We start from the raw sequence: 27,541 nt of genomic DNA, 5'->3' as shown, positions 1-27,541 counted from the left end.
CTCCGATTTCCCCCGCTTCATTCTTCCCCTCCTGCTACCTTCTTCTTCTTCTTTTTTTTTCTTAACATATATTGCATTATTTGTTTCAGAGGTACAGATCTGAGATTCAACAGTCTTGCACAATTCACAGCATTTACCAGAGCACATACCCTCTCCAGTGTCTATCACCCAGTCACCCCATCCCTCCCACCCCACCCCCCACTCCAGCAACCCTCCGTTTGTTTCCTGTGATTAAGAATTCCTCATATCAGTGAGATCATATGATACATGTCTTTCTCTGTTTGACTTATTTCACTCATCAAAATACCCTCCAGTTCCATCCACATCATTGCAAATGGCAAGATCTCATTCCTTTTGATGGCTGCATAATATTCCATTGTGTGTGTATATATATATATATATATATATATATATATATATATATATATATATACCACCTCTTCTTTATCCATTCATCTGTTGATGGACATCTTGGCTCTTTCCACAGTTTGGCTATTGTGGACATTGCTGCTATAAACATCGGGGTGCACGTACCCTTTCGGATCCCTACTTTTGTATCTTTGGGGTAAATACCCAGTAGTGCAATTGCTGGATCCTATGGTAGCTCTATTTTCAACTTTTTGAGGAACCTCCATACTGTTTTCCAGAGTGGCTGCACCAGCTTGCATTCCCACCAACAGTGTAGGAGGGTTCCCCTTTCTCCGCATCCCCGCCAACATCTGTCGTTTCCTGACTTGTTAATTTTAGCCATTCTGACTGGTGTGAGGTGGTATCTCATTGAGGTTTTGATTTGGATTTCCCTGATGCCGAGCGATGTTGAGCACTTTTTCATGTGTCTGTTGGCCATTGGGATGTCTTCTTTGGAAAAATGTCTGTTCATGTCTTCTGCCCATTTTTGGATTGGATTCTTTGTTCTTTGGGTGTTGAGTTTGATGAGTTCTTTATAGATTTTGGATACTAGCCCTTTATCTGATATGTCACTTGCAAATATCTTCTCCCATTCTGTCGGTTGTCTTTTGGTTTTGTTGACTGTTTCTTTTGCTGTGCAAAAGTTTTTTATCTTGATGAAGTCCCAATAGTTCATTTTTGCCCTTGCTTCCCTTGCCTTGGGTGATGTTTCTAGGAAGAAGTTGCTGCGGCTGAGGTCGAAGAGGTTGCTGTCTGTGTTCTCCTTTAGGATTTTGATGGACTCCTGTATCACATTGAGGTCTTTCAACCATTTGGAGTCTATTTTTGTGTGTGGTGTAAGGAAATGGTCCAGTTTCATTCTTCTGCATGTGGCTATCCAATTTTCCCAACACCATTTGTTGAAGAGACTGTCTTTTTTCCATTGGACATTCTTTCCTGCTTTGTCAAAGATGAGTTGACCATAGAGTTGAGGGTCCATTTCTGGGCTCTCTATTCTGTTCCATTGATCTATGTGTCTGTTTTTGTGCCAGTACCATACTGTCTTGATGATGACAGCTTTGTAATAGAGCTGGAAGTCCGGAATTGTGATGCCGCCAGCTTTGCTTTTCTTTTTCAACATTCCTCTGGCTATGCGGGGTCTTTTCTGGTTCCATACAAATTTTAGGATGATTTGTTCCATTTCTTTGAAAAAAGGGGATGGTATTTTGATGGGGATTGCATTGAATGTGTAGATTGCTCTAGGTAGCATTGACATCTTCACAATATTTGTTCTTCCAATCCATGAGCATGGAACGTTTTTCCATTTCTTTGTGTCTTCCTCAATTTCTTTCATGAGGATTTTATAGTTTTCTGAGTACAGATCCTTTGCCTCTTTGGTTAGATTTAGTCCTAGGTATCTTATGGTTTTGGGTGCAATTGTAAAAGGGATCGACTCCTTAATTTCTCTTTCTTCTGTTTTGTTGTTGGTGTATAGGAATGCCACTGATTTTTCTTTTTTTTTTTTAAAGATTTTATTTATTTATTTGAGAGAGAGATACACAGTGAGAGAGGGAACACAAGCAGGGGGAGTGGCAGAGGGAGAAGCAGGCTTCCCGCTGAGCAGGGAGCCCGATGCAGGGCTCGATCCCTGGACCCTGGGATCATGACCTGAGCCGAAGGCAGACGCTTAACCATCTGAGCCAACCAGGCGCCCCATGCCACTGATTTTTCTGTGCATTGATTTTATATCCTGCCACTTTACTGAATTCCTGTATGAGTTCTAGCAGTTTTGGGGTGGAGTCTTTTGGGTTTTCCACATAAAGTATCATACCATCTGCAAAGAGTGAGAGTTTGACTTCTTTGCCAATTTGGATGCCTTTGATTTCTTTTTGTTGTCTGATTGCTGTGGCTAGGACTTCCAATACTATGTTGAATAGCAGTGGTGATAGTGGACATCCCTGCCGCGTTCCTGACCTTCGGGGGAAAGCTCTCAGTTTTTCCCCATTGAGAATGATATTCGCTGTAGGTTTTTCGTAGATGGCTTTTATGATATAGAGGTATGTACCCTCTATGCCTATACTCTGAAGAGTTTTGATCAAGAAAGGATGCTGTACTTTGTCAAAAGCTTTTTCTGCATCTATTGAGAGGATCATATGATTCTTGTTCTTTCTTTTGTTAATGTATTTTTCACATTGATTGATTTGCTGATGTTGAACCAACCTTGCAGCCCAGGGATAAATCCCACTTGGTCATGGTGAATAATCCTTTTAATCAGAAGTACCTTCTTCTTATAGGTGATCACTTGGGATAACTATTCCCAGAGCCTGCTGAATTCTATCACTTGTACTGGGATTTAAGTACCTGCTTCCAAATCTCTGCTAAAAGCTTCTACTACATGCTTTGGAACCATAGATACTAGGAGAATGTGTCTGATCATTTTTTTTCCTCCTGAAATTCAAGAAAGAAATAAACAATTCTAGTAATTTTGCCCTTAGAATCCTCAAGCATTTTTCAGAGGCTATGTCTAATTCAATTCAACCTACGTTTGTGGCAGTGTCCATTCTAATAACCACAGTGCCTATATTTCTATTCAAGTTTTGCTGATTTTAAAGCACTTTCACCAACAGTGTAGGCAAAGCCCTGTTGGGAGTGTGTGGGGCTCTTTCCTAGGTACTGGGAAACCAATGATGAGAAAGGCTCAGCCCCTAGTCGATGTAAGGGCTGTTGCAGGAGAAGGATGGCTGCCTCTCCAAGCTCAAGGGAGAAACTCTTTAGCAGGGATGCTCTAATAGCCTTTGGTCATTGCACGGGCTGCTGGATGAAGAAGGCATGCTCTGCATTGCTTCCAAAGAGTCTAAGCAGCAGATTTTCATCAAGGAGATCTGACAAGCGGTTCTGTTCAACACAGAATGAGCTACCTTATAACATTGGGAGCTCCCCACCTAGGAAGATGAACGGGCTGAATGACCCAGTGTGACTAGGGAGGGGATACTAACAGGACTGATGTCGAATGCTCTCTTTAGCTAAGGGCATGTGATCTGCAGCCAGATGACCTAAGTTCTAATTTTGGCTGTACCACTTACTGGTCCTCTAAACTTGGGGAAAAGAATTGTCCCTCTCTCCTCTGACTGCTGCGAGGGTTATTGGGTTAATGTAAAGTGCTAGAATAGTCTCTGGTGCTTAATAAGTCATCAGTGAATGTTTGTAATTATTATCAAGACCTCTTTCCAACTCTATTTGTTTGTGATTGTGCGGGGATGGCATGCTGCAATCACCAGTAATGGGCCATCATTATAGAACTTTTGAGAAATATTATTAATGGAAACTTTTAAATAGGCATGTATTATGAGCAATAAAATAATCTGGGACAAGTGGGAGATGCAAACAAGTAGAGGACACATTTCCTGAACTCAGGGGTTTGCATTCTGGTTGGGAAGACATGGTGCATAAAATGATAACCAACAGTTGAAAACAGTGTGTGATAGGATGCCTTCTGAGTGGCCTGGGGGTCAGATGGGGATGGAAATCACTTCTAATCAGGCAAGGAATCACTTCAGGAGGCCGAAGAGGTTAGACCCACAGGTTTTTGTCGAATACTGGTATATTACAAATGACTCAGCATCTCATAGCTTACAACAATACATATTTATTATTCATGGTTGGGCCTGTGGGTCAGTTATGACTCAGTTGACCTCAGCTGCCCTGCAGAACCCACCTGTAGGTTCAGGACTGCTCTGCATGTGTCTCATCTCAAGACCAGGCTGAGGAATCAGCCCCCAAATGGGGTGAGCACTCCTCAGAGTGATGTTCAGCAGTGCAATAAGACAAGTGATGATTCTTAAGGCTCTGGTTTGGAGTTGGCACGGTGACCCTGTCACCACTTTTCCCCTGGCCAAAGAAGGCCACGTGGCCGAGCTCACCCACTCGTCCTACTCTGCCCACAGTGAACCCTGGCAAAGGCAGGAAAAAAGTGAAAATTGTGAGAAAACAGGTCTGTCTACACAGATGACTTTCAAATATGAACAATAACCATTCAGGGCTTACTTAGATTGTATGTGTCTTGAAGGAAAGAATCACAGTGGTTACTCTGCACCTAATAGACATGCAACAGATATAGGTGATTTTCACCCGATGTCCTCAGTCAAAATCAGCATCGTGGCAAATTCCTGCAAAATGCTCAACATTTTAAACAACTGTTTTTTAGCAACAGGTCACCTGCTTTCCCTGGGTATGGGATAAGATGCTGAAAAGAACAGCCCCTTCTCATCAAGGCATAAGTACCTTGGCAAGGGCTGTAATTAGGTCAGAACTGAGGTCTCTACCTTTTACCACTTGGTTGTTGGAAATAGACTGTTACCAAATGTGGCTCTAAAGGCCTGTGGTAAATTGTGCAATCATGAGCGCACTGTAATTTCCAAAGGCCAGAGTGCTCACTGTGGTTGACTTCATGATAAGACCCCTAGGAGAGGTTAGGGGATACTAGGAATTGTGGAAAATAGATATCAGTACTGGAATTTCTTCCAGAATTCTGGTTCCTGGAGAACATTCTTCTCATACCCATACCTCTGAAATGGAAGATGCTAGGAATTCACCTTCTGGTCTTCCAATTTATGTTTAGATGACATTTCTATGAGCCACAGGCAGCCCTGGGAACTTGAACTATGGTGAGGAGAGTCATCTCACTGGCTTTGCCTCCTATCTGGGGAGAAGTTGGATGGGCCCCTTTGGGGGGTGGAGTAAGTGTATAAGCAAGATATTAAATAGTGGTTATTATTTGCCAAACACTCTGTTAGTGCCTCTGTTTTTTCACAGTGTTACACGTGCATGCGGTCCTTTACTCCTATGAATGTCCTATGGGATAGGTATTATTCTTCCCTTTGAAGAGGCTTGGAGAAGCTAAATGTCTTGGTCAGTGCACCTGCAGAGGTTGGGCTCTTAACCACCACTTCTCCTTTCCTTTATTTAAATCAGTGGTTCTTAATTTTGGAGTGATCCTGGATTTTTTTGAAAATCTGACATAAGCTTACACCCTCTCTCCTCAACAATATGTAAACACACAAGCATGCACAATTTTCAGAAAATTTCAAGGGATTCACTGATTTTTTTTTTAAAAAAAACCATTCACAAAAGGTAGGCTAAATATCTGTAATAAAAATAATGCAGACTTTCCTACATAAAGAAACACTGTGTTCTGAATGAGAGCTGATGGGTAGGATTAACTTAGAAACCATATAGCTATTTGGAAGAAAAGGTGAGGTCCTATGCCTTGTTCTTTAAAACCAAATGTGTGAACAGTATAATTCACACATGCACACACATACACATGAATGCGCACACCCACCCACACACACACATAACACACTTGTGTTGCATACACTCCAAAGCCACATTCTTGGACTGGCTAATGTTTAGAGTGAGTTTGGAGGGCTCCCACTCATCTTTGGATATAGAGATACTCTCAGCCTGACAGATCTTCTCATTTTACTCGAGATGACAGACCACAAAGTAAGGGTGGTAGAAATTGTTATGAGGATATCTTGTTTGAGAAGATGCCAGTTCTTCCCCCATTGAATCTGAGTCATATGTGTCAAGAAAATCCCTTCTCAAGGCATTTTGGCCAAATTCAAATAGGTCAGAGTCCCAGAAAGATTAATTAACTGCAGGAACTGTTTCTTGGCTGATGGGAGCATAGAACCTATTATTCCCTTAATAAGGCAGTTTCCTCAGTGAATCATGGGAGCTTGGACAGGCTCAAGGAAAAACAAAAGGACATTTTTAATTAAAGTGTCATATGATCTTGTTTCCTAATATCTGTATTGTCCTAGAAATTGTATCTTCATCTTGAGAGGGACTTAGCTTAAGGCTTTCTGTACCATTTACGTACAGTGAATATTGTTTGACTCTTGACAAACTAGCTGTACAAAATGTATATTATTTCCTCTTACTGGGTCATGTTTAGTGTGGTTACCTATCATTGTAATTTGTATGACAACAAACAAATTGTGATGATAAAGATGGGCAATATTCCCACCTGATAAAAATTCAATAAATGACAAGTGGGAATGAATCAAACATCCTCATGGAATCCGCCTGTATTCTGGAAAGAGATTTTTCACATTTGTGTCTTTGGTTATTCATTTCAAAGAAGCAAACTGAAGCATTATGGAAGAGATGACCCAGGAGATGTGTCAACAGTGTTGCACTGTACTTAGAGGTGAGATAGAGGAATCAATCAATGAATGATCAATTAATTAAAGAGTCATCTCATATTCACAGGTACCTGTTACATGTCAGTCACTGTCCTGGGTCCTAGGGACATGGCAGTAGCTATTTCATATTAAACATTCAAGGATGAATCATCTTGCTTTACTGAAATTGGTCCATAGGATGCTATGGAACATGACCCAAGTTTGAGTGAATACATATTACTTCCTCAAGAAATGGCTCCCTGAGGACAAAACTTATATTCTAGTATCTGGAGAAGGAGTTGAAATTACTCAGGCAAAAGCAGGGAGGAAGAGAAAAGAGAAAGAATTTCCAGGCACAAAGACCAGCATTTACAAAGGTCTTAAGACTGAAGGAAAAAAAAAAAAAAGCAGAAGTGCAGAAAAGTCCAAGAAGTTTGGCTTACGGTGAGTGAAGGGGGTGAGTGGGTGGTGATGGAGCTGGAGAGCCAGAGTCCTGTGGCCCTCAGAAGGCTTTTGAACCTGGGTCTGACATGGAAGGGTTTTAAGCAGGGGGATGATATGATAAGACAGTCTCTTTGCAAAGATCATCTAGGTGTCAGTGCGGACAAGATGAGAGTGTTTGACAGAAGACAAACTCCAGCCTGAAATGTCCATGTCTCAGTGAGACATGACATTGCCTTAGGTGATCATGGTGACATTGGTCCAGGGAAGTGGATGCAAGCAAGGGACACTTAAGATGCAGAATTGGCACAATTGGGAATTGACTGGATGCAGGGATGTGAGATGGTTGACTCACAGAATTATGTATGTTTAAGGAGAAAAAGAGGAGATGAAAAGCCAAATGGGGTGTAGTAGGCACAGAAGGTATTTATGATTTCTCATGTCCTCAGTATTGTGCTCAGTGGTTTATGTGCCATCATCTGTTTACTTAACTATTAAGTTAACTATCTGTTAACTATTCTGTGGTCAAGTTCTTGTTGGAAAACTCTTTCCTAATCTAATTAAGTGTGATTCTTTCTTTTTTTTTTTTCAGTTTTCCCTTTTTTAAAAATGTTATTACGTTATGTTAATCACCATACATTACATCATTAGTTTTTGATGTAGTGTTCCATGATTCATTGTTTGCGTATAACATCCAGTGCTCCATTCAATACATGCCCTCTTTAATACCCATCACCAGGCTAACCCATCTTCCCACCCCCCTCCCCTCTAGAACTCTCAGTTTGTTTCTCAGAGTCCATAGTTTCTCATGGTTCATCTGCCCCTCTGATTCCCCCGCTTCATATTTTCCTTCCTGCTATCTTCTTTTTTAACATATAATGTATTATTTGTTTCAGAGGTACAGGTCTGTGATTCAACAGTCTTACAAAATTCACAGCACTCACCATAGCACATACCCTCCCCAATGTCTATCACCCAGTCACCCATCCCTCCCACCCCCCACCACTCCAGCAACCCTCAGTTTGTTTCCTGAGATTAAGAATTCCTCATATCAGTGAGATCATATGATACATGTCTTTCTCTGATTATTTCGCTCAGCATAATACCCTCCAGTTCCATCCACGTCATTGCATATGGCAAGATTTCATTCCTTTTGATGGCTGCATAATATTCCATTGTATATATGTACCACATCTTCTTTATCCATTCATTTGTTGATGGACATCTTGGCTCTTTCCATAGTTTGGCTATTGTAGACATTGCTGCTATAAACATCAGGCTGCACGTAGCTCTTTGGATCCCTACATTTGTATCTTTGGGGTAAATACCCAGTAGTGCAATTGTTAGGTCATACAGTAGGTCTATTTTCAACTTTTTGAGGAACCTCCATACTGTTTTCCAGGGTGGCTGCACCAGCTTGCATTCCCAACAGTGTAGGAGGGTTCCCCTTTCTCCACATCCTGTCGACATCTATTGTTTCCTAACTTGTTAATTTTAGCCATTCTGACTGGTGTGAGGTGGTATCTCATTGAGGTTTTGATTTGGATTTCCCTGATGCCGAGCGATGTTGAGCACTTTTTCATGTGTCTGTTGGCCATTGGGATGTCTTCTTTGGAAAAATGTCTGTTCATGTCTTCTGCCCATTTCTTGATTGGATCATTTGTTCTTTGGGTGTTGAGTTTGATGAGTTCTTTATAGATTTTGGATACTAGCCCTTTATCTGATATGTCATTTGCAAATATCTTCTCCCATTCTGTCGGTTGTCTTTTGGTTTTGTTGACTGTTTCTTTTGCTGTGCAAAAGCTTTTTATCTTGATGAAGTCCCAATAGTTCATTTTTGCCCTTGCTTCCCTTGCCTTTGGCAATGTTTCTAGGAAGAAGTTGCTGCGGTTGAGGTCAAAGAGGTTGCTGCCTGTGTTCTCCTTTAGGATTTTGATGGACTCTTGTCTCACATTGAGGTCTTTCAACCATTTGGAGTCTATTTTTGTGTGTGGTGTAAGGAAATGGTCCAGTTTCATTTTTCTGCATGGGGTTGTCCAATTTTCCCAACACCATTTGTTGAAGAGACTGTCTTTTTTCCAACATTCTTTCCTGCTTTGTCAAAGATGAGTTGACCATAGAGTTGAGGGTCCATTTCTGGGCTCTCTATTCTGTTCCATTGATCTATGTGTCTGTTTATGGCTTTGTAATAGAGCTTGAAGTCCAGAATTGTGATGCCACCAGCTTTGCTTTTCTTTTTCAACATTCCTCTGGCTATTTGGGGTCTTTTCTGGTTCCATACAAATTTTAGGATGATTTGTTCCATTTCTTTGAAAAAAGTGGATGGTATTTTGATGGGGATTGCATTGAATGTGTAGATTGCTCTAGGTAGCATTGATATCTTCACAATATTTGTTCTTCCAATCCATGAGCATGGAACGTTTTTCCATTTCTTTGTGTCTTCCTCAATTTCTTTCATGAGTATTTTATAGTTTTCTGAGTACAGATCCTTTGCCTCTTTGGTTAGATTTAGTCCTAGGTATCTTATGGTTTTGGGTGCAATTGTAAAAGGGATCGACTCCTTAATTTCTCTTTCTTCTGTCTTGTTGTTGGTGTATAGGAATGCCACTGATTTTTCTGTGCATTGATTTTATACCCTGCCACTTTATTGAATTCCTGTATGAGTTCTAGCAGTTTTGGGGTGGAGTCATTTGGGTTTCCACACAAAGTATCATATCATCTGCAAAGAGTGAGAGTTTGACTTCTTCTTTGCTGATTTGGATGCCTTTGATTTCTTTTTGTTGTCTGAATGCTGTGGCTAGGACTTCTAATACTATGGCACATACCTCAATATCATAAAAGCCATCTGTGAAAAACCCACAGCGAATATCATGCTCAATGGGGAAAAACTGAGAGCTTTCCCCTAAGGTCAGGAACATGGCAGGGATGTCCAGTATCACCACTGTTATTCAAGTGTCATTATTTCTATTCGACCTCTGGAGAAGTGGAAGAAAAGAGGTCTAGTGCTTTGTTCAAGGCTATTAAGTGCCTATTGCATATGACAATCTGAGCTGCTCTCACAGAGGGAAACTCAGGACAGAGAGAGCATCACTATTGCTTTTAAGAAGTTCATCCCTTAGTATGGGAGATGGAACCCAGAGACCTGAAACAGTGGAGGGCTCTTCAAATACAACATAATGCAAATGAGAATAGGCTGTGTAAACTCAGTGCTCTCTGGAAGCTAAGAGAGGGCACGGGATTGACCCAAGACGTGGGACTGTCTGCACAGGGCCTTGCTGGAAAAGATGAGATGTAAGCTAGGTTTCTTTTTAAAATAAACTTTTAACTTTAGAATCATTTGAGATTTACAGAAAATTTGCAAAGACAGTGCAGAGAGCTCCCATATGACCTGACCCCATGGACTCCTCTTATTCACATTATTTTTTTTTAAGATTTTATTTATTTATTTATTTGACAGAGAGAGAGAGATAGAGTAGGAACACAAGTAGGGGGAGTGGGAGAGGGAGAAGCAGGTTCCCTGTGGAACAGGGAGCCCGATACAGGACTTGATCTCAGGACCCTGGGATCATGACCTGAGCCGAAGGTGATGCTTAACTGACTGAACCACCCAGGCTGCCTTCTTGTTCACATTCTATATTACTAGAGTACTTTTGTCACAACGGACAAACCAAGACATTATTATTAACCAGACTTTATATGGACTTCATTAGTTTTTCCCTAATGGTGTTTTTCTATTCCAGGATCTCACATTACATTTACTTGTAATTTCTCCTGAGGCTCCTCCCGGCTGTGACAGTTTCTCAGCTTCCTGAGTTTTGATGACCTTGATAGTTTTGAGGAGCATCTGTCTGACTTCTTTCCATTTTTGCTTTGCTTAAATGTCACTGCCTTGGTGAGACTTGCTTGCACCACAGTTGAGAGAAGACCCTCAATGACAGATTCCCACAGCACTCTGTACTTAGCATGGAGCCCATTCTCCTGATTTGTTCATTAAGTTGCTCATTCTCTTTTTTTCTTTTCATCCATTCAATAAATACTTGTTCAGCATTTAATTATATACTAGGCCAGGTGTTCGAGGTGCTAGAGATACAGCCGTGAACAAGACATGGGGAAGACAGAACAGTGGATGTTAAGTATGATATGTGGTATCTCTGGAGCTTGTAAATACTGTGGAGAAAAACAATCAAACAGAGGTCAATAGGGTGTGGCTGGCGTGGGGAGAATTTAAAGTTGAAATGGGGTGATCAGAGAAAACCTCACACAGCAAAGATTTGAAAGAGGTGAAGGGAAAGCCCATGCAGATCTACCTAGGGGAAGAGCACTCCAGGTGAGAGGGTCCTTGATGAGTTACAGAATGGCAAGACAGCCAAGATGGAAATGCCTATTAAACATAAAGGTCTAGAGATCAAGTAGGCAATTTCTATCTGGCCTTGGACTCAGGGTTGGGACTTTATACTGGGGATAAAAAATTGGGAGGGTCAGCATTCAGATGGCCTTTGAAGACCTGAAATTAGATGAGGTCCCTGGAAGAGAGATGTTCAGTGGTTGGCTTCTAAGGCACAGGCGTTCTCCAAATTGGGGAGAGGACAGGGGACCTACAGAGGAGGCCAACGAAAAGCCAGGAGGAGAACCCAGCAGGTGTGGTATCCTGGGAGCCAAGTGAAGGCTGAGGGAGTGGCCAACACTATTCAGGATGGCTGCTAGGACTACCACTTAAATAGGGTTTACAGTGTGCCTGCCACTGTTCTGAGTCTTTTACGTACATTAATGCATTGCATCATTGTAATCCTCCCATCACGTATGTTATTTTATTATGTCCTTCTCACAGATGGGGAATGAAGCCCAGAGGTAAATAGGCTCACCCAGTCACATAGCTTACAAGCACTGGAGCAAGGATTTGAACCCAGACCACCTGGTCTCAGAGTTTCTGACCTTTAACACAATGTCGTGCTCACCCAAATGCTGCATGTGAGTAAGCCCAGGACCAAGAATGGCTCAGTGGATTAAGCAATGTGGATGTCCTTGGAGAGTTTGGAAGGGCAGCTTCAAGTGAGCTGGGGAGGAGAGAGAGGGATGGGGGGGATCTATGGGAACAGAGGAGAGACAGCAGAAACAGAACACATAGAGGATGCTTGGGAGTAGCTTGGCTGAAAGGGGAGCTGAGAAATGTGAGGATGGCTACAGGGAGATGTGGGGTCAAAGAGGAGTTTATTTATTTTTTCTTAGTGAGAGAAATTTATGGTACACATGTAGGCTGGTGGGACTAAAAAGGTAGATAAGAAAAAAAAATGAATGTTGTCATAGAGAGGGGAGAATTTCATTTCTACATTTGTGACTGAATGATTATTTGGGTAGTTGCTTAATTTCTGTGTTCCCTGCTGAAGCATTAAGTGCCAGGTGAGGGAGTCTTATTTTTCTGGATCCCACTGTCCCCACCTCATTGCCTGGTGATGAATGAATGATGCTGTTCACAAGGCGAAAGTGCAATCCCTGGTGCTCTCACGCTCCCCATTGTCCCTGACCCAGTGTGACTGGACCCCAGGAAGGTCTCTGGTCCATGGCCACCTGCCCACAGACCCAGCCCTCTGTCCACTGCCTCCACTCAAGGTCTGAGTCCTGAACCCCTAGACCTGACTGAAGGGGAAATGGAGAGAGAAGCAACATGGCATTTGACACAGTCCAGCTTTCCCAAAGGCATTTGAACATCTCCTCTCCCTAGGGCAGCTGCTTCCCACCTCCTTCCTCTGCCTCCCAAACCTCCATCCTTGTCCCTCCAGAGGCAAGGCTCCTACCTCATGCTCCACCATCCACTCAGTCCCTCACTCTCTTCCTACTGCGCTTTGTTTCCCGGCCTTTGTGGGAGCAAAGATGGACCTTATCAATCCCGCACACTGTGGGAAGACTGCAAAGTGGCCTGAAGCCTGGAGCAGTTTTGGATGCAGGATGCATGCATGGATGGGGCTTCAGTTGAGGTGCTTTACCTAGCAAGGGCTGTATTTCCTGGGACTGGGAAAATGTTAGCACCATGTCACCCAAGCCCAGGGGATTCATGGAGTTCCAAAGTGAAGCTGGGGAGACGAATAACTCACCTGCAAGGTTGGCTCTCCTTTACGAGGCAACCACAATTGTTTTCAAAGGATCTGTTTAAATTGACATAGCGTTCTTCTCCTGCCTTTGGTTTGAGGGCAGAAGTCGTGCATGTTTGTAAAAGAATGTCTCGCATATTTTTCGAGGTGCCACATATCCACTTACTCACACCCACCCATCCCGGGCACATGCTTTTCTCACTCTCTTCTCTCTCTTTCACACACACACACACACACACACACACACACACACACACACACACTCACATGCTCTTAACACACTCCCCCACCCCAAAACCAGACTGCTTCTCCAGATGCACAGAGTAAGCAGTGCTATGTGTCCATCTGGGCCTGACCTGCCTACACTGTTTGCCTAAAATACTTGTGAGTATATATACAGCATGGTACGGAACTAATTTTTGAAGCAAGTGTGGGGGCTCCAGGGCACTCCGCCATTTCCTCTTGTCCCTAAAGCTGTTAAACTAAATTATAGGGCTGGGAGAAGGGAGAGACCAGCTGTGCTTCAGCTGCAGGCTCCAGTTGTTGTGACAAAGTGAAAAGTGTGGGCACCAACAGATCATTAACTGTGTAGTCAGAAATAGGCTGATGATTGGACCGCATGAGCTGAGGGGAGGAAAAAGGGGTACCCCCATCTGATGCAAGTGCTGGGTCCAGCCTGGGAAGGCGCCAGTGCTTTTCAGTGGCGAGTGTGCCTAACCCACCGCCTCATGGTCTCTGTGTTTTATTATGTTGGGGCAAGTTTTATTTTTTCTAAATCTTTCTTAAAATTGACAAGGGTTTTTGTCTCTGTCTTGGTTTTGTTTTTAAAATTTCCCCACAATTTCCTGTTGTGCTGCCTCTTTGGCTGAGTTCAGTGTTCCTGTTGACTATAATTACTGTGAGGCTTGTGACAAGGGTTGAGAAATCTAAGTTGACATTAAAGGTGCATTACACTTGAATAAACCCAGAGACAGAATATTGCACACGGGTTTGGAGTTGCCCCTGTGTTTTGTCTAGATTAACAAATTTAGACGGCTTTTGGTTTTCGTAGCATTAATAACCACTGGGGCAATCTCTGGAACTTGTAAACACTGCTCATAAATAGTCACTAAAGTGTGAGGTTGAATAAACATTACCTCAATGGTTTGCGAAGAATCGGCCAGCGTGGAACCAAATTGTGCTTTGAAATAAGATCTTCCTCATTTGAAAGAAGTGGAGAGAGAACAGAATATGGACACTAAACAGTGACTACTTTAATTCCTGGATTGTTTAGCAATCCGCAAGTGACCATAAGCAGTTGACATAGTCACACATGCCTCAGTTTCTCTCTCGTTCCCTCTAAAATGGCCACAGTTGTCTAGACTACTGACATTTCATGCACTCACTTCTTCATTCTGTATTGGAAGAAAGACTCAGCATCTTTTTTTCCCCCCTTAATTTCTATAGTCAAGTCACATGAATGTAGGTACTTTGACCTTGAGGGATCCATAGACACCTTCCAATTCAGCGTCATTTTACAAGTGGCGAACTTCAGGCCCAGGGAGCTATATGTGTGGTTGATTAGGCTCTCTGTGAGAGACACGCCGAGGTATAATTTCTTGAGGCGTCTGTAGTCTGAGTCTGTCAACTTCACTATCGTGATCCCCTTTGGCCTGTTGGCAGCAGGCACATTTTCATGGCAGATATGGACCGGCCCAGCTATGGCAGAGGGTCAGTGAGGAGATGTTTGTCCGTGAAGATATATGAGAATTCTAAGTTTTGATGGTGACTTAAAAATTGCAGAGAAGCAAAAGTTTTAATCATAGAATTTTATTTTTTCCTCAGAATATTCTTTCCACATGTTCTAACACATTGTTAAGTAAAGGAAAACTGAAGATGTAGGAAATTAGCTCCCAGTGATGGGGAGGGGGAACCTCACTAACCATTAATGGTATTAATAATACTTGCTCAGTGCTCACAGTGGGCCGGGATTTTATGTCACATGGTTACATGCCATACAGTATCTTCTTAGTCCTCATAACACGTCTTTGAAGTAAGTACTATTATTATCTCTGTTTCATATTTGAGAAAACAAAGTTTTAGAAGACTTAACTTATTTGCCCAAGGTCACACAAGTCGTGGTGTCACCAAAATTTTCATTTTAATCCGGAGATGCTGACAACCCATGTTGTTTGCCCTTATCTTTGATTCAGTCATCAAGATGCTGGGACTTTCAAGATATCATGCCGATCCTTAGATGGCACGGTACCAAACATTCTTTGTTTGGAAACACTCAGATGATTAGCTGAAAACTTTTGCTTCCTTCTTCTTGCTTCAGTGAAGTAAACACTTACTGATCACGCAGGAAGGGGCCATGGGGTTTGCGGGTGGGCGTTTGTGCCTCGGGTATCACTCCACATCTCATTCGGCCGGCCAACAGGCCCTAGGGTGGGAGAGCGGTGCCTTGATGTAGCTCTCTGTGGAGAAATGGTCTGGTTTGTTGAAGCTGGAAGCCCCTGGGTGGAAACAAATGTTTTGATGAAATAGCTGATTTCGTGTGTGATCATTTAATGAATGACCAACATCCAGGCTCACTTTTGACAGAATTCTAACTTTCAGGGCTGTAATCATGGCAGATTGTCAATGACATGACTGAAGCCCAACTCAAATACTGCTTTTCCAATGAGGCTTCACCAGTCCTCTCTCTCGGTGGACGGTTGTACCTCTGTAGCGCTGACGCAGTGACCCTGGCTTGTCATATCCTCACAGCCCTCCTCAGACCCTGCTGGTGTCCTAGCCATTGCCCTGCAGCGACAGGCTCAAAAGGGACGCAGACTTCACCGCCAGGCCGACTGGATTTGCCACTCACGAGCCATGTGGCCTTGAGGGGCTGGTTTAGCTCATGGAACTAACTTGTTTTCATTACTTCCGACTCACAGATAATGGAAGTAAAATATTGTTTGGAGAGTTGGAATGCAGGGTGGACATAAAGTGTGTTAGATGGTAACGTGATGTCTGATGAGGAGACATTCTACAATTATTAATGGGTCTATTTTAACATATTAAATAAATGTATCTACAGGTTACATGCATCTAGAGAATAGAGGACATTTATCTTATATTGTGTCACCTTCAACTTGATAACTGTTCCTTAAATTAGAAATACTAATATATATGTGCATATATCTAGCCTTAAAACCAAATATATATATTATGTGTATATCTGATACATTGCTCTAACATGGAATTCAAATACTCGGAATTCCAAAGTGGAAAATCTAATGCGTGGAATTCAGATCTCACCTGCGATTTTCATCATGCACTCATCTCCAACCCGTTAGTGATTTGAGGAGTAATCTTACTATGGTTTTGTGGTTCTGTTGATGGAATGGTGGAGTCAGATCTTTAGGTAAATTATGAGAGAAAGCCAGGGCTCCTAATTCGGGTCTCGGCTCATTCCTGCGGGCGCCTGGTATTGTAAGTTGAGTGCAAGTGTGTCTATAGTCACACCAATGTACCTCGACAGAGATTATTTATTACTTACTCTCCAACTACTTATTTGTTCCTGTGTCACAAAATCTGCCTGTCAAAGAAGGGCTCAGAACCTGATCTCATGTGCTGACTGTGAGCAAAAAGAACAATCCTCATTTGTTCATGGAGAAACAAGGTGGGTGATTGACCCGACCTCGGTCCCCCGTGGGAAATGAATGGTGTGAGCTGGGGTGGGGTGTTGGGGGCCGAAGGCCCGAACCAGGAAATGTCTCACACCTTCCCACTGCAGAACACTTTGGCACGCACCTAATTTTTCTGTCGTGCCTTTTGTTCTGGCGAGGCTTTGGCCGTGAGGAAGATGATATAGACAGCAATGGCACCAAACATTTATTTAAAGGGAAATCATACCAGCTGCCATTTCTATGTTCAGGGAGATGGATTCTTTGGGGACCTTTCCCCTCCTGAGTCTGACAAGGCAGACAAAGATAACAGCCTGCCAGGACTTCGTTCACTGTGGAGGCGTCACTCCTAAATCCTAGGAATGTGCTCCTAACTCCTCCTCTCTCTGCTGCTTGCCTTTGTTTTTTCAAATGAGCAGGATCTTGGGTGGGCAAGGGATCTTACTGGGGGATCTCTGAGAATTCCCTTCCTCAAAGCCCTGGGATATATTACTTCTTATACCTGGTGCCCAGCACTTAAAGCACATGAGAAATAAAGCTTTCAGATTGAAGTTGAAAGAGAATACCAGAAATGGCATTTGGAAGCAATGAAATATGGCACTTGACAGATGAGACAGGCTATACTGCAGCGTTAGCCATAGATTTCACGAGCAAATTTCAGGGTTGCATGGGCCATTAAGAGCAAAACAAAAACCATAATTGCCCTTAATCTCTATTCATTCTGCATGTGCAAATCTTGTTCAAAGGGAGATTTTGAGGGGGAAGATCAAGAGAAAAATAGGCACGTATCTTTGGACAGTGCCAGATTTGATCTTCCTTCTTTGAAGATCTGTTAAGAATAGAGATGGAACTCGAGGTGTGAGCTCTCCTTGAGGAGCTGATGCTGGGTGACAGGGCTTTAAAACACTTGACTTCGGTGCATTGTCTCTGCCAGTCCCATCTGCGTCCACAGTCCCCTTTTGTGTAGGTGAAATATTTCTGCTGGGTTTTTGGCTCAGAAGCTGAGCAAGATGATCATGCCTACATATGTGCTTTCACTTAACTTTCCATAAAAAACCAACCAGCTCTGCTTAAATTACAGTGAAATTACTTGTGCGCCTAAGGGGTTACAGGTTTGGAGTGGAAGGTGGAGGGAAGAGAATGACCAATTTAATCTGGTTGCAGAACCAGGAAAAGTATTCCCCTAGTAATTTAGGATTCACTTCCTCAGTTCCCTGAAGAATAAAGATCCTTACCAATTCTCAGTTGCCTTACTCACGTTAATATTATTTTAAAAATGCGAAACAGTTTTATGTAATGCTCCAAGTTTTCAGTGAAACAAATGTATTATTTTCTAGATAATAAAAGAACGATATTAGTCTACATAGACTAGACCGTGAAGTATTTCTACTCTGATATACCTACATTTCATGATCCCACTTAAGAACATGTTGGATAATGAGACTTTTCTTTAGTATAACACATGCCTTGCATAGTGTCTGATACATTATAATTTGTGCCGGCACCGTCTTAGGCAAACGTTTTGCAATAGAGCGATCCGTAACCCATCAAAATCTTGTTCTTTCCACATTTGTGGAAAATTGGATTGAGATTATTGATGGGCCGAGCAAGGCACTCCAGGAATTTTCTGGCATCTCCACTTCTTTCTCATCTGTCTCCTCATGTCCTACATTTTTTCCCAAGTGAAGCTCATTTATTCTCACAATGACATTTCTCTTAACCATAGCTCTGCTTTTAGATTTTAAGCTCTCCTGATTCTAATTGTTGTAGTCAGATTCCCTTTCTCCTCGTAAATTTAAATTAATTGGTTGGATTTTTCCCCCCATTTTTCTAAAAACCAGATTGGACCCTAATATTTGGTCTCAGTGTGAGTGAAAAGTTTGAATGGATGTTTTTGCCATGAGTCTTTCTCTCCTTGGAATCGGAAATCAGGAACAAGGAGGAAGAACACTATTCTCTATAATCATTTCTGGTCTGATTGGTGTTGGAGGGAGAATAGTTTTCTGATAACTTGATTTAGGATTAGTTAGCATGGGCTCATTTCCATGGGCTCTTGTATTCAGTCTGAAGCCTTAGCTAGCATCCTTCTCTTTCTGATGGGTAAGCACTGGGCAGACAACTTCACTTTTGGATTCTCCACTGACCATCAGTTCTGAAATCTTTGCATCTCACTCTTCAGTCATGGATAGGCCAGTGAGGAATTCTGACTTTTGTACATGTTGCCACTTTGATCAGTTAAACTTTAAAGGGTGGTTTCTTCAAAAGATGTTGAAAGCTGCTTTAAGTCGAGTGACCTCATAGCAAATACTAAGCTGCTACTCTTCATCAAATTTCCTCTTCAAGGAGTGTATGTAACTCTTCAAAACTTGCCTTTATTCAAATTGTCACACCAAACCAGATGATCACCCCATTAGAAAAACAGAGCCCATCACAATTACCATCTCCTTTATAAAGTTAAAAATTGTGCTCAGATTATTGCTCCATGGGAAATTACAATTTAGACAGACTGTGACTTAAACCATTACATTGTTTTGTCTTTTTCACACTGTTGTTGTTGTTGTTGTTTTAAACGAACTCAGGGCAGAAAGGAATTGGAAACTCCTTAAAACCTCACTGAGGGTAGCTTCATGCTTCCATAATGATTTCTTAGCTGGGAAATAGCCTAGTTTTTTTTTTCTTGGTAGGTTTTTGAAAAATATTGGGAATATTTGCAAAATATACTGTGATGAAGAACAAAAGCTTAGCTTTGTTACAAATAATATTAAAGAAGTATGACTTTAGGTAGAGCTAATGTGAAATAAAATAAACAATAAGAAAACAGGCAGATATTTATCTAATCTCTCTATGGGAAAAAACTTTCTAAAATAAGAAGCAATAGGAGGAATCCTAGAGGAAAAGACTGGTAGATTTCTTGCATAAGACTTTAAAAGTCTTTATATACTTTGTGCATAGAAAACCCCATTGATAAAATTTTTGAAAATTAAAAAAAGAAAGGTGTTTGCAGTAAACCTAATGATGAAAGGTTACTCTTCTTAATATATAAAGAACTCATAGGCCGCCTGGGTGGCACAGTCGGTTAAGTGTCCAACTCTTGGTTTTGGCTCAGGTTGTGATCTCAGGATCATGGGATGGAGCCCTGAATCTGGCTCCATGCTGAGCACTGGATCTGCTTGAGATTCTCTCTCTCCCTCTCCCTCTCACCCTCACCCCACTCATAAAGCACACACACTCTCTCTCTTTCAAATAAATAAATCTTAAACACATATATATTTAAATTAAATTAAATTAAATTAAATCTTATATATATATATACATGATGACTCTTATAAGTCAGTAGTTGGAATGTATAGTCAATAGGACTATACAAATAAAAAAGAGGAAATTGAAGTGTCTGATAAACCATAAATAATATTCAATCATGTTAGTAATCAAAAAAGTGCAGAAATCTTAAAACTAAACTAGTAGCAATAAATTAAAAGAAACATGAATTACTGGCAATTAGGCATTTTCTGGGAAAATATATTGCTGGTAGAACTATAAATTGATATGGCCTATTTGAAAGATATTTTAGCACTATGCATTAGGGACATTCCATACAGTTTTATTTCATTTCATTGTGATGTTTTTATGCTAGCCAGAAAATTAGGAATAATCACATGATCAAGTAAATGTTTGTGGGTTATAGGATATATAACTATCCAGTCACTGACAATTCTAGCAATAAAGGAAAATGCTCATGTTAGTTGTAAAAAAAAGGAGAATACAAAGTTACACATTCAGTATGCCCAAATTGTAAAAATGTGGTCATATGACAAAATTGCATAAAGAAGTGCCAAAAAATGAAGGGGATTATTTTTGGATTTTTATTCTCTATACTTTTCTGTGTTTCCACTATTTCTGGATTTTATTCTCTATACTTTTCTGTATTTCCACTATTGTGAAGTTTTTAAAGTACTATAGTTAGTAGTCAATTAGAGATCCTAAGCTACTTTTTACATGTGAGTGCAAACCTGGGGAGTTGTTCCATTTTCACCAGGGAAATTGTTAGTATATATGTGAATAAAATCACTGTATGTATCATTAGCATATCTAGCATATATGTTATATAATAATATATGTATACTATAAAATATAAACATGTTAGTATATTAATGTTAATCTATTACTTGCTATTTATTATATATTAGTATATCAATAGGTTGACACTGTTATGTTATATAATGGGAACATATGTAACTATGTATGTATTTTAGTTTATGTAAAATGACAGTGGATCCCACATTCTCCTTCCCTTTCTGGACACAGGCCACCATTACAGTTTCTTCACGCTGATGTCAAATCCAAGGAGTTCAGAGACCCTTTGAGGGCTCTTGTACTTTAAGCAGCTTGTAAGACAACAAATCTCCAGTGCAACGGGACCTTTTGGACAGTGCCCTAGTGTCCTTGGTAATAGAGTATGACTTTTGTAAGGTGTTAAGTGTTGCTGTGTGAATGGACGTTGTCACCCATAACTTCAGTGCTCAGATTAGCTAAGTATGTTGCTTTTGAAAAAAAAGATTTAAGCTGATCTCCAAGAAAGGACAGACACATGAGAGAATCAAAGGGCTCTTTCAGATTTGTAAGCCTAATATCAAAGAATTTAGAAGTCTAACCCAGCCTTACAGGTGTCCTTTGCTTTGATCACTAATTAAAATGTGACTTCTATCCTCAGTGTCACTGTTGGAGGACTTGACAAAACAAAGTACGTCAGGTACCTGACAATTTCTTATAATGCCCTGAAAGACAGGTGTTCATTCCTGCAAAAGCTTTGAAGCTAAAAATAAAATAAAACAAAATTTAAATTAAAGGATATTCCCAAGCACATAGTAATCATCTTAAGACATACACTTCAGGGTCTTTTTTTCCGCCCAGATGATGGTGGTGTGGTGAGTAGGGGGGGTGGTTGGTGTTAAAGACGGGCAAACCCTGGCTAGAAAGGAATGCAGAAAATGGGGGAAAGTAAAGCCTTGTAAGTCATTTGAGATCAATCGTCAGAGAATGTGTCTCAACGGTGTCATTATCAGATTAATATTTGAGTTCCAATTTAAGCTGGAATTATTTGGATAACAAAAATCAAAAGAAAAGTTTTTACAAACAATTTTGCCTCGGAGCGAAAGACACGTATCAGGGATGGGATTTTTTTTTTTTTTTTTTAATTTTTCACCACACCTCTCAAATTCCTATAAGCTTGGGTTGCTCCATAAAGAATCATGGACATCCTTATCGTCACAGCCCTGGTTTGTTTCTCTTGAGTTAAAATCAGATAAAAATAAATTTCTGCTAATATCATATGAGTTTCAGGTGGGCCGTGGACTTCCTGGCAAAATAATCTGCAGACGACTTCTAATCATTGCAAAAGCATGATTTATTTGCTAGGTCTCTCTAAATTGAAAATAAGAAGAAATGCGTCTTTGGCAACAAATGCAAGCTTTTGGTTAACTGACTGCTTCTTTTTATTTCCTCAGCAGTGTTTAGTGGAGCCAGAGAGCTCTACTGTGAGTTTGTTAATAAAATGGCTGGAACTGCTAAGCAGCTTACAAAGTAGAATAGTTGGCAGCAGTGGGCAAATAAGAACATTTGCTGAAACACAGACTAGAAACCTGTATATAGAGGGCTCAAAGAGAAACTGGGATGCATTCATTATACTTACAAAATAAGTGGAACCCACTGTGGAAAATGTGCTGGGGTGGGTGCTGTGTCTTTTAGTGAAGAGAGAATTCCTGAGGAGGTGGGATTCTTGGGGGCCCCAGAGAGGGAAGAGTTTCATGTCAGCGCAGGTCCTGGAGGCTTGCTGTGGTGAGGTGCGTTCTTACTGAGGGGACCCACTGAGGGCAAGCTATGGGGTAAAGAAGCCATGTAGTATCCAAAGGGGGCTGAGGATAGCTGAGAAGACTTAGCAGACAGCAAAGAGCTTAACAGAGGGAAGCTCTCACAGGATTAATAAGCTCAGTAATTTTGGTGACAGAAATGACCTTGGTCACAGCACAGATCACTCAGTGAAAGAACTTCTGTGAAAAGCAGGAGGTCAGGGAGAAGGATTTTGTTCAGACTTCAGTGAGGTCATTAAAATCACATTGCAGATGAATACTGATTGACAAGGAAAAATGTTAACCATAGGTTTATATCATATTCCCATTTTTATAAAAAATGAATACATTTGTATAGAAAACAGAAGCTACAACAGAGAGGCGTGGACAAGGAAATGTGTTCACAATATGTAGACATAATATTCCCATTTTAATAAGAAGAACCCTTACATTGGAAAAGGAAAGAAAAACCAAGCTGAGGATTGCAACTATGCATAAAAAAACTATGCTTTTTATTCCCTGAACATTACAGTTCATCTTTCACTAGCTTTTGTCTTATGTTTGCTTATAGAGGTTGGTTCTTTTGAATATGTTATTTTAGAGTTAAAGCAATTAAATTTCCCATTTATGTGGGGATCTTATTAAGAACTTTTGTCTCCCCCCCCCACCTCCTCACACAGCATCACCCTATACCCTTTAGTTCTGCTTCCTTCAGTGTCTTGTTTATACAAAGGGAACGGGGTTTGTCAGAAGCTCTAGGACACACAAAATATGACCTCAGGCCCCCCAAGCCCCTCTTACTCTAGCTCATGCTGCCATGTTGCCACCTTCTGGACCTCTAGAATCCATAGACCTAATGGCCTCGTAAAGCTTTCAATGAAATGTTTCTGTCTGGCAGCTATCTGTCTTGTCTCCGTTATTCTAGCTAGTGCCCGATTGTGTGGTGAGGTCATTTCTGGGGATAGTGGCTAAAGAGGAAAGGTAATAATATTCCTCCACCTTATTTACTGAATATTTTCTATGTGTCAGGCACTATACACTGAATTGTGTATTATTTGCCTCATCTTAGTCCTCTCTCCACAATCCTATGAAATAGCTATTTTATGCTCATTTATTAATAAGAAAATTAAGTGTCAGAATTTGAGTAAGTTCACACAACTAGAAAGTAGCAAGCATGGGATCACAGTTCTCTGTCTTCAACTTGGTTTATAGGAGGGTATACAATTTAGGGAATGCATTTTTTTGCTCTCTCAATATTTCTAATAAATACAAATTTCTTGAGGTGTAGTAAGCCTTCAATAATATTTTTTGAGTGAATCAATGAAGTTTCAGGAATTTCTACCATAATTTTATAGCAAAGTCCAAAGACTTGTTTGGCCATCCTATGGTGAGTTGGGATGTTCTCTGGAACTGAGTGTAGAAACTGTCCCTCTGAGATTGAGATCCATGGAAATGAGGTATGGAGAATGGAGTGAGGCTTTCACTTTCTTTCTTCAACATATTTTGACTTTTTGTCCTAAATATTGATTTCACTAAGCGGATACATTTGAGCACCATATTGGCCACTATCCTGGGATGATAAAGACAATGTTACTATTGAGAATGGGTAGTTGCTCCAACGGCCAAGAATAAATTTTTTGGATTCACTTTCTCACTCCTATCCTTGCTACAGTTCAAATGTGATCATCAAAACTCTACCAAAGTGAGGGGCGCCTGGGTGGCTCAGTCGGTTAAGTGCCTGCCTTTGGCTCAGGTCATGATCCCTGGGTCCTGGGATCGAGCCCTGGAGTCTGTTTCTCCCTCTCCCTTTGCCTCTCCCCCCATTTGTGCTCTCTCTCGCTGGCTCAAATGAAGAAATAAAATCTTAAAAAAAAAAAAAAAACCCTATACCAAAGTGAAGTTCAAGGGTGTTCAGTAAGGGGGTGTCATAAAAGTAGTGGAAAAAGGTCATTGACAAAACATGGAAACTGAGTCCACTGATGGGTCCAACTAAAAAAGTTCAACCCAAGATTGGTGGCTTTAAGATTCCAGCCCTGGCAACAAAGCTGTGTCTCAAAAGTTTAAAATTATGAAGTCTTGATGAAATATCATGAATTCTAAAGATTGGTTCAAACTTCTTCTTATATAGGTGGAGGGACAGAGGGTCCCCAGAGATGGGGACACCTGAGCAAAATTGCAGGACCACATTAGCTTGCCAATCTGTACTTTACTGTGCACAGGATTTTTTTTTTCCCTCTCTTTTCACTTTTCCCTGCCACTTTCCGGGTTTTTTTCTTGCAGAAAAGCCAACTCAGCATGATAGGAATGTTCACTTGACAGAGTCTGTCTCCCTGCCTGCCCAGGGTGCTCCCCAGAACAGCCTGAGATCCCCCTAGTAGCAGGATGCATTGCTGTTCCCACAAATACTGAGAATTCAGTATTTTTATTGGCAAGAAAGGTGGCAATGATAGCACATAATGAATTCTTGAAATGTCTGAATGGCCTTTTTTTTCTTCCAGTCGAAGAACTCTAGGCAGGTATGTAGTTTAAGCACATGGAAGGATTTGACATCATTGCTGCCAGAGCTTTTATTGGATACAGGAAAATATTAGAATTCTTAGTTGTGTCACTGTTTTCTCCAGGTATTATAAAATTTCTACCTGTAAGCAGAAGCGGTTGGCTTGCTGGACTTCCTCGTAGATGAGTCGTGGTACATATTTAACAAGTTAAAACCTGGTGGAATTTTTAACTAGGGAAAATATGTACATTTATCCAAGGTGAACTCAGTTTGCCATTAAAATGCTGATTTACAGGGTGATTAAATGCAAAAAAAAAAAAAAATGAACAGAAACAATTGCAAACAGCTTGGGAAAATGTCCTTTATCCCTCCCAGAATACTCTGATTTTTCGTATAATTAACATCTAAACATTTCAATATAGATCCTTTGTTTTAACAAATTAAATACATTTTTTTTTAAAACTCACTCGTAAGTATTGACTAAGTAAATTTTACTCACTGTGGTAACAGTGAGAAAGCAACCTGGTTATGATCAAGTTGTCAGCATTTCGTTCATTTAAAAACACAAATAGAGCCGGAGAAACTTTCCTGAACTTCCCCCTCCGCCATCACCCAATCTCACTCTTGATTGGTTGTTCTTGCTCTAGAGTAAGAAATCAAAGGCTTAAGGTCTGCTTTCAGATTTCAAAAGATAATAGTCTATGTAGATTATTTTTCATCTCTTTAAAACCAGATTTCTTTGCTTTAATGGTTTGTATTAGTTTGAATGTATCTGGATTGATCATCGGAACACAATCCTCCAATCTATTTCATTCAGGGATAAAAATATACAATGACAGACTTACATTTTGAAGGCCTTCCAAATTCAAATTAGATTTTTTTAAAGTTTGGATTTAGTAAAACAAACAAAAAACCTCTTCAAATCTGGTCGTCAAAAATATGCCAAACCAAACAACTGGCTGATTAAAATTTTTCATGTCCTAACTGATTTGTTTTGGGCAGGTGGTCTTAAAGATAAGAAGAAGGTAGTGGTACAGTGAGTTGGCTCTTTGATGAATCGTTTTTTATTGTGGGCATCTGGTTTAAAAACAAGAATTTTTTTTTAAAGCACAAAACCTAGCTCCTGACTTGATGGATCTGTCTCCATATTGTCCTACAAATCAGAAGGATACTCCCTGTTCCTAATTCCCTTATTCAGTAAATAGGTGTGAGATACTTACTGGGTGTTGGAGGCTGTGCTGCGTTTGGGAAATGCAAACAGGATGGGACATGGTCCCTGCTCTGGAGTAAAACAAGTAAGTGGGCTCTGGCATCAATCAGCTCCTACTTACGTGCACAGGCGTGCAGCCCTCTGCGGTGCTTGGGAACAACGCAGGAGCAAGCCAGGCGGGGCTGGGCTCAAGCGAAGCTCCGAGCGCAGCAGCCGTCGTTAAAGCCACGCGGAGGATGCGGGGCATCAGGCAGAACGCGCACGTGGTTCCAATAGGCTTGACGGTAGGGAACCTTGCCATGTCTGGGGGTTTATCAAGGAAAAATTGTTAAAGCTGGGTTTTGAAGTGAGCGTTACAGTCAGGGGGTGAGAGTGTTCCAGGCAGAAGAAACAGCTGGTGCCAGCGCAGTGAGGTGAGGTGGAAAGAGGGAGGAGCCTGGTATGTCTGGTGAGGTGAGGGTGGCAGAAGGGCTGGGTGACATTGGGGCCCACAGGAAGCCCTCCAGAAACACTGTGCCGCCTGAATGCTCCTCGGGGCCTCTGGTTTGCAGATCTGCCTCACCATCAGCTGTCCGAGCAAGTCCTACCCAGGCTCGCAGACCAACAGACCCACACGTACAGCCTCAGTATGTCTCCGTGTAAACTCGTTGCCGCCAGCGACTTCTTATTACACCTCAGAGCTTTTTCATTGGCCTTACAACCATGTACCCAAATCAAATCGATGGTTAGGAAATACCAGCCTCCCATTTCTGACTCAGGGTTCTAATGTTTTCGGACTTTCTAAGGTAGTCTAAATTTCAGTCATATTTTGGCCCCTCTTTGGTTCTTTTAGCAAACCAGGCATTTTGAGATTGCTCAAGCTTTTATAGGCAAGGTTGTAAAGAGTCCAGAAAAGAGGCACATCTTCTTTTGGGAGGTGGGAAAGGTGATCAGCAAAGGCGGACATCAGTGTGTAACGGTGAACTTGTGAAAAAAATGTAAAAACAACTCAGATCAGTAAGGTCATTTTGGATGTTCTTTCTGTAGTTGAGCAATAGGGCCCCTATCGGAGCTGAGGTTAGTAATTATTTGCATTGGGCCAGTTGTTTGAAATGAAGGTTTGAGTTTATTTACAGAGGAAGATAACAATTTGGGGAAGAATTAGTGTGACTTAAGATTTTGTAGATGAAAACAGCACACCCAGATCTTAGCATCATGGGCAGATATCATCTTATTTTACTCTCCTCCCATCCCCAA

This window comes from Mirounga angustirostris, unplaced genomic scaffold (assembly GCF_029215605.1).
Source record: "Mirounga angustirostris isolate CCGP_5_RB_7025 unplaced genomic scaffold, mMirAng1.0.hap1 SCAF_3, whole genome shotgun sequence".
Taxonomy (NCBI): domain Eukaryota; kingdom Metazoa; phylum Chordata; class Mammalia; order Carnivora; family Phocidae; genus Mirounga; species Mirounga angustirostris.
This window is presented reverse-complemented; position numbering follows the sequence as displayed.